Source organism: Leptonychotes weddellii, chromosome 10 (genome assembly GCF_054177405.1).
Source record: "Leptonychotes weddellii isolate Sample4059 chromosome 10, ASM5417740v2, whole genome shotgun sequence".
Lineage (NCBI taxonomy): Eukaryota > Metazoa > Chordata > Mammalia > Carnivora > Phocidae > Leptonychotes > Leptonychotes weddellii.
In genome coordinates this window covers 1,220,017-1,226,016 of record NC_138378.1, presented here as the reverse complement: position 1 = coordinate 1,226,016, position 6,000 = coordinate 1,220,017, and positions in this window count along the sequence as shown.

The window sequence follows — 6,000 nt, the reverse complement described above, 5'->3', positions numbered from 1 at the left end:
GAGAAGAGGAAGGAGGAGAGAAAAAAGGGAGGAGAGAGGATGGAGAGAAGAAGAAAGGTGGAGGAGGGAGGGAGGAGGAGGGAGGAGGAGGGAAAGAGAAGGGAGGAGGGAGAGAAGAGGAAGGAGGAGAGAAAAAAGGGAGGAGAGAGGATGGAGAGAAGAAGAAAGGTGGAGGAGGGAGGGAGGAGGAGGGAAAGAGAAGGGAGGAGGGAGAGAAGAGGAAGGAGGAGAGAGGATGGAGAGAAGAAGAAAGGTGGAGGAGGGAGGGAGGAGGAGGGAGGAGGGAGGAGGAGGGAAAGAGAAGGCAGGAGGGAGGAGGAGCCAGTTTGAGGAGGGGCCTAGAAGGAGGAAGCCAGCCCCCCTTCCTTGTGGGTGGTGTGTTGACTGAGGACGGTGGCTGGCCTGGCTCAGGATGGATGTTTGTGGGAGGGACTGAGGTGGTAATTGCTGGGTGCAAGGGGCCACCCAGGGAGCGGGCGCCAAGGTGGAGGACGGAGCCCATCCTTAGAAGCGCAGTGTCATGGGCCCGGGCTGGGCGCCCTCCTGAGCTCGGCTGTTCACCAGGTTCCTTCTCCTGGCTGCTTCCAGTGCGCCAGATTGGGGGCAGTGGGCTTCTGGGGTGCCTGGGCCCCCAGCGCATTTCTTAAGGCACAGGAATACGTGCTCCGTGGGCCAAGGCAGGGGTGTCCAGGGAAAGTCATCACTTTCCCTGCTCCCCTCCACCTGCAGCCCCCAGTGCTGGTAGCAGGCGCCCTCCCCACCCCTTGCTGAAGCAGGTGCCACGTTGGAGGGACGTGGCTGCCACGCACTGTGCTCTCTCACGGACACTCGGGTGACAAAGACCTGGCTCCCCTGTGACGGCTGCAGGCAGCTCTCCGGTGCTCTCCCTACGCTCCTCTGTGCTGCATCCGTCCAGGCCTCGGGAAGTGAGCTCCCCTGAGCTGCTCCCCCCCACGGCCGTGGCCCCCGTGCCGGCTCCTTCAGGGACAGACGTGCGGTGTCTGCATCGACCAGCCTGGGACAACAGCGTGTGGCCGTCCTCGGGAGGATGGTGACGGCACTGCTGACGAGGAGTGGTCAGCATGGAAGACGTGGGCACAGTGTTGAGAGGCCCCCTCCGGAGCTGTGTGTCCCCGTGACGTTGCCGGCCAAGGCCAGGAGAAAACAAGAAAAACAGGGAAGGCAGCCACTGGGCTCGGGTTGTGGGGCCGGGAGCACACTTTTCTCCATTAAACATTTCCTGTCATGTTGTTGTAATGTTGCTTTTGCAATAAATAAAATTCCTGAGACAAAAGGAGGAGGCAGAGAGAGAGAGAGAAATGAAACAGTGAGAGAGACAGAGACAGAAAGTCAGAAACAGGAGAGACAGTGAGACGGAGACGGAGAGAGACAGGTGCAGAGACAGAGAGGGAGTCACAGAGGAAGGGGAGAAGAAAGCCTGGCAGGGAGCAAGGGCGGTGGGACCTGGAAGGGGACAAACAGGGCTGACCCTAAGGAGTCTGTGGGACATCCTGGCCAAGGGGTCTGGGGTCTCCAGGGAGCCGTGGAGGTGGGACACTGGGAGGGGACACAGACACGACCGTGCACAAGGTGGGGACAAGGTGCAGAGAGCAGTTTTGATCATGCTTCCTGACGTGCTGAGGTGCACAGGGGGCTGTCTGCACTGGTGCCCAGCTCGGCCTCTGGACCGACATCGGGGAGGTGGGCATTTTGCAAATACACAAAGGTCCACCAGGGGACCAGCAGGGACAGCAGCAGGCAGGGGTGACAGGAGACTGGGGGACATGAACAGGTGGGCCCATGGGTCACTGCATAAGACGGGGACACCGGGAGGGAGCACGTCGGGGTCCAAGGAGGAGGCCCTGGGCCATGGCTGTGGTTGGGGTTCAGCCAGAAAGACCCACATGGATGCCTCCCGGGAGAACATGGGGAGGTCAGTCGTGGGTCTTGAAAGGCAGAGCTTGGGGGACGCCCGGTGCAGACCCAGCTTTGGAGCCAAGGCCACAGGCTGAGGGGACGGAGGGAGTGGAGAAGGACATCAGACGTGTCAGGTCTCGGAGGGCAGGGGGTCCGTGTTCCCAGGAGGGGCAGGAGTCAGCTCGCGGTTGGGGAGGAGCATGAGGGGTGGGGGCTGCACAGGAGGATGTGGGGCCCAGGTTCAGAGGTGACCTCAGTGGGTCCGCTGGCCCAGCCTGGAGACCGTGGGAGGGTTTGTGGGAAGCATCTCGGGGGGAGGCAGCCGGTGTGCCTGCAGAGAGGGGTCCTGCGGGCCTGGCCTGGGGGGGGTTCTGGGAGGAAGGAGGAGCCACCAGGGGAGGGGCGGGGATGGTGAGGGAGGCAAGGCGCCCCTGCGGGCCCTGCAGAGCCTCAAGCCACCCACTTCCTGTGATGGGACAGGCCATCTGGGATCCAGATATCAAGGCAGCTCTTCAAATCCCCTTGGGGTCTCTGTGTTCCTGGGGTTTAAGAGAACATCCAGACCTCTCGGCGAGCCAGGGACTCGCGTTTGTACCCTGTGATGGGGAAAATGCTCAGCGGCTCTGCCAGGCGCTGGCCACCGGCCACCGAGTCTCGAATCCCGGAGACTTTGGGAAGGATCGCCTCACCACTAAGTGGGCTCAGGTTTTGTCGCTCACCTTCCCCGAGGACCCACCTGAGCCCCCCCAGCCCGCTGGTCCGGCCTGTCCTGGGTCGGGGCAAGAAGACACGAGCTGTCCGGGTCCTGGTGGCCGCCAGGGCGCTGAGGGAGGAATCTCCCTCCCCCCTCCCCCAGGGGTCCTTCCAGGGGCCTCCGTGAGCAGCTCTCTGCTCATAGCCAGGGTGCTGAGAGAGGGCCACTGGTCCATCTGCCCCCAAGCCAGGCTCTCCAGGGACACATGCCCCCTCAGGCGAAGTCCCACAGTCAGCTCGTCCCATGAGGGCCGAGGGCTGAGGGTCTCTCTGGGCTGGAGGACGCGCCTCGGGGTCTTGTCTCTGCCTGCCACACTTGCTCTCCCAGACTCACCCCAGCCAGCTCCAGACTCCGCGGTCCTGTCTCCCTGCAAAGCTCGGTCCCTCCTCTGTGTGACCACGGACCCTCTGCCCTTCCTCCACCAGGACCACCCGGTTCCCATGGACAGCTGCGTGCAGTTGGCTGCCTGAGGTCAGCCTGGCTCTCCCACCTGCCCCTGCCCACTTTGCCCTCCCTAGCTACCCCAGAGCCATTCCAGAGCGGGGCAGCCGGCCTCCCTGACACAGCATCCCCCTCTGACCCACCCTGAGGCATGTGTGAGAACCACTGTGGGCAGCCGGCAGCCACCTGGTCGCTGCTCCATTGCTAAGTTAGAGACCCTGGAGGTCGGCTTCTCCGTTGGGAGTTTGCCGGTGACCTCACGGCTTACTCCGGGGAAGGGGCCTCTCGGGCCCCTGCAGCTCCTCTCTGGGATGGAGCCGTGTCGTCCAGCATGAAGGTCGAAAAGGTCCTGGGTGGGGGGAGGAAGGTAGCCCAAGGGCTCAGCCAGACCTGTGTCCTGGTGACTCAGTGAACAGAACCACCTGGCCGGAAGCAGTTCCAGGACCATGACGAGGCCATTGCCAGCAGAGGGGACCCTGGGCTGGCAACAGGCTGTGGATGTCCAGGATGTCTCCCGGGGCTGGGGAAACTGAGGCAGCCCCTTGCAATCATGTCTCATGAACGTGCGTGCGTCCCCTCTTTTTCACCCCCAGTGCCTTGCTCGCAGCTGGGGTGTCAGACACTGGATGGCCAGATTGCTGGAAGGTTCTCCAGGGAGCATGCAACCTGGCAGCACCTGGGCGAGGCCTATGCCCACAGACAAAGACCTACAGAGCTCAGAGAGCCGGCTCTCAGGGGCGGAGAGAGAGACGAGGTCCTTGAGGATTTCCTGGAGGAGGTGGGATGGAGATGTCCATAGTCGGCAAAGAAGTAAGTTTTCGGGAAAAAGAACAGTACAGTGTGTACTGCAGGGTGCCTGTGGGGCAGGCAGGTCCCACTGGCTGGGAGAGGGCAACCAGATCAGGCGGGAGGGCAGGGAGCCAGGCGCCAGGCAGGAGGTATGAGCTCTGAGCTCCAGCCCCAGGCCAGTGGGAGACACAGGACAAGGACACTGGGCAAGGGGGGGGCTGAGCCGGGAGGGCATGGGGGTCTCCGGAGGGATGCGGACAGACCCCCCCCCAGCTCCACGGCAGACTCGGAGGCCCCTGCCGCCCTGCGTTGTGTGTTTTTCCCTTCCTAGGGTCTTTTGCTCCTTTTTGTTGATTGTCCTGAGGAGCAGCCTTGGCTTAGTGGGACAAGGATGCCGAGGGCAGGGCCTCGGTGGCGGGGAAACCTCCAGCCCTCTCGGTTTGCGGCAGTTCCCAACAAAACAAAACACGAAGGAACGCCCAAGCAGGCCTACAAATAATTGCTGATAATTTGAATGTTTGCTTTTAATGTGTGCAACACAAAACACCTTCAATGCAAACTAATCTTGCTAGTCAAGGCAGGGACAGGATTCAGGAGTGACGGGTATTCCGTGGGTCGGGGTAAGAGCAAGCTGGAAGGCCTGACCCTCTCGGGCCACGTCGGACGGCCCTGCTTGCATACCTGTGAAGCTCCCAGCAATTCCCATTCCGGAACGGGAGGGCTCTGCCAAATGGACCTTCTGACCCCACCTCCACCCCAGCCCAGCGGGGCAGGCCCTGGGCAGGCCCGGGCAGTTCTGGGTGCCCTCCAGCTGGCAAACATAGTTGTCTCCTTATAGAAGCGAGTGCAGAAAGTGGATCCTGATGAAAGTCAAATGATCCTTCTAGGGAACTGCTGGGCAGCCGGGCCCTGGGTCTGGACGAGGGCTGGGCTCCGTGGGCACTGGGGGCCGGCCCCTGTCTCCCTGCAGCTCCTGAAGCTCCTGAGCTACAGAGCCGCCGGCACAGAGGGGGCCCCCCCCACTCTGTTGGGCCTGCCTTTCCTGGAACTTAGGGTGCCCCACGTGTCCTCAGATGAGGTCCTCAGAGCTCAGGGCTGTGTGGTCCATCTTTCTCCACCCAGACCCTCGTCTCTATCACCAGTATCTCTAAGCAGTGACCGGTTTGTTGGTGGCCTCTAGAAAGAACATGGCGCCTCATCTGTCCACCTGTGGAGTGTCGGGGGTACTTCCAGTTTGGCCATTAACTTGTCCCAAGACCTGGAGAGAGTTTCTCTCTCTTTGCTTCTGATCTCAGGAGGAGACGTCTCTCCTGGACGTGAGATGTGCAGAAAGCCAGCAGACGTCCACGGAGAGACGGTGTGACAGCAGAAGCCTGCACCTTTCAGTGCTTTGGGGTGCCTCCAGAGATGATATCAGAGGAGAATGATTGGCCATAAACATGCACCTGGCCCGTTTAGAGTCTCCTGGAGGTGCCCTGACATGCAGCTGGGCGTCCCCCGCAGGACCGCAGGGGAGCCGGCGGAACTTGGGCTCTTTCTTTCTTTTCCTTTTAATTATTTCTGCCCCAGACAAAACGCTGCCAGGATGGACGTTATTGAGTTCAGAATGTTCCAGGGCACTTTATCAGGTTGCCCTTGTTCTCAAAGGCTGCTGGGCTCTGTGGGTGACCTCTCGCCAGCCTCCCCACTACCTCTCCGAATCCCTCCACCGCAGGACGAAGGGTGGGGTGGCTACCCGAGTGACAGCCGCGCCCACAGCGCTAGGGGCCTGGAGTCTGGGCCAGCAGCCACCCCAAGGCACCAGCCCATCCCTATGGGCAAGCTGCACGGGGTGGGGTCTCGGGCACACAGGTGCTCCCAGGGGCCTCTGGAGGTGCCTAGACACTGGTTAGCTTTTGAGAACCAAGGCCTGCATTTTGCATTAATATGCCTGAAATGTTTGCTCCTGATTTACCTTTTAAATTGTGCCTGTGGACAAGAGCCTCGAGAGGATCCCCGGTGGAGAGCCCTCAGTCTGGTGCTACGGACAGGGAAGGGCCGTGAGCCCAGGCTCGCTGGGGGCCAGCGCCTCCCAGAGGTGGACGAAGGCCCCGTCGAGT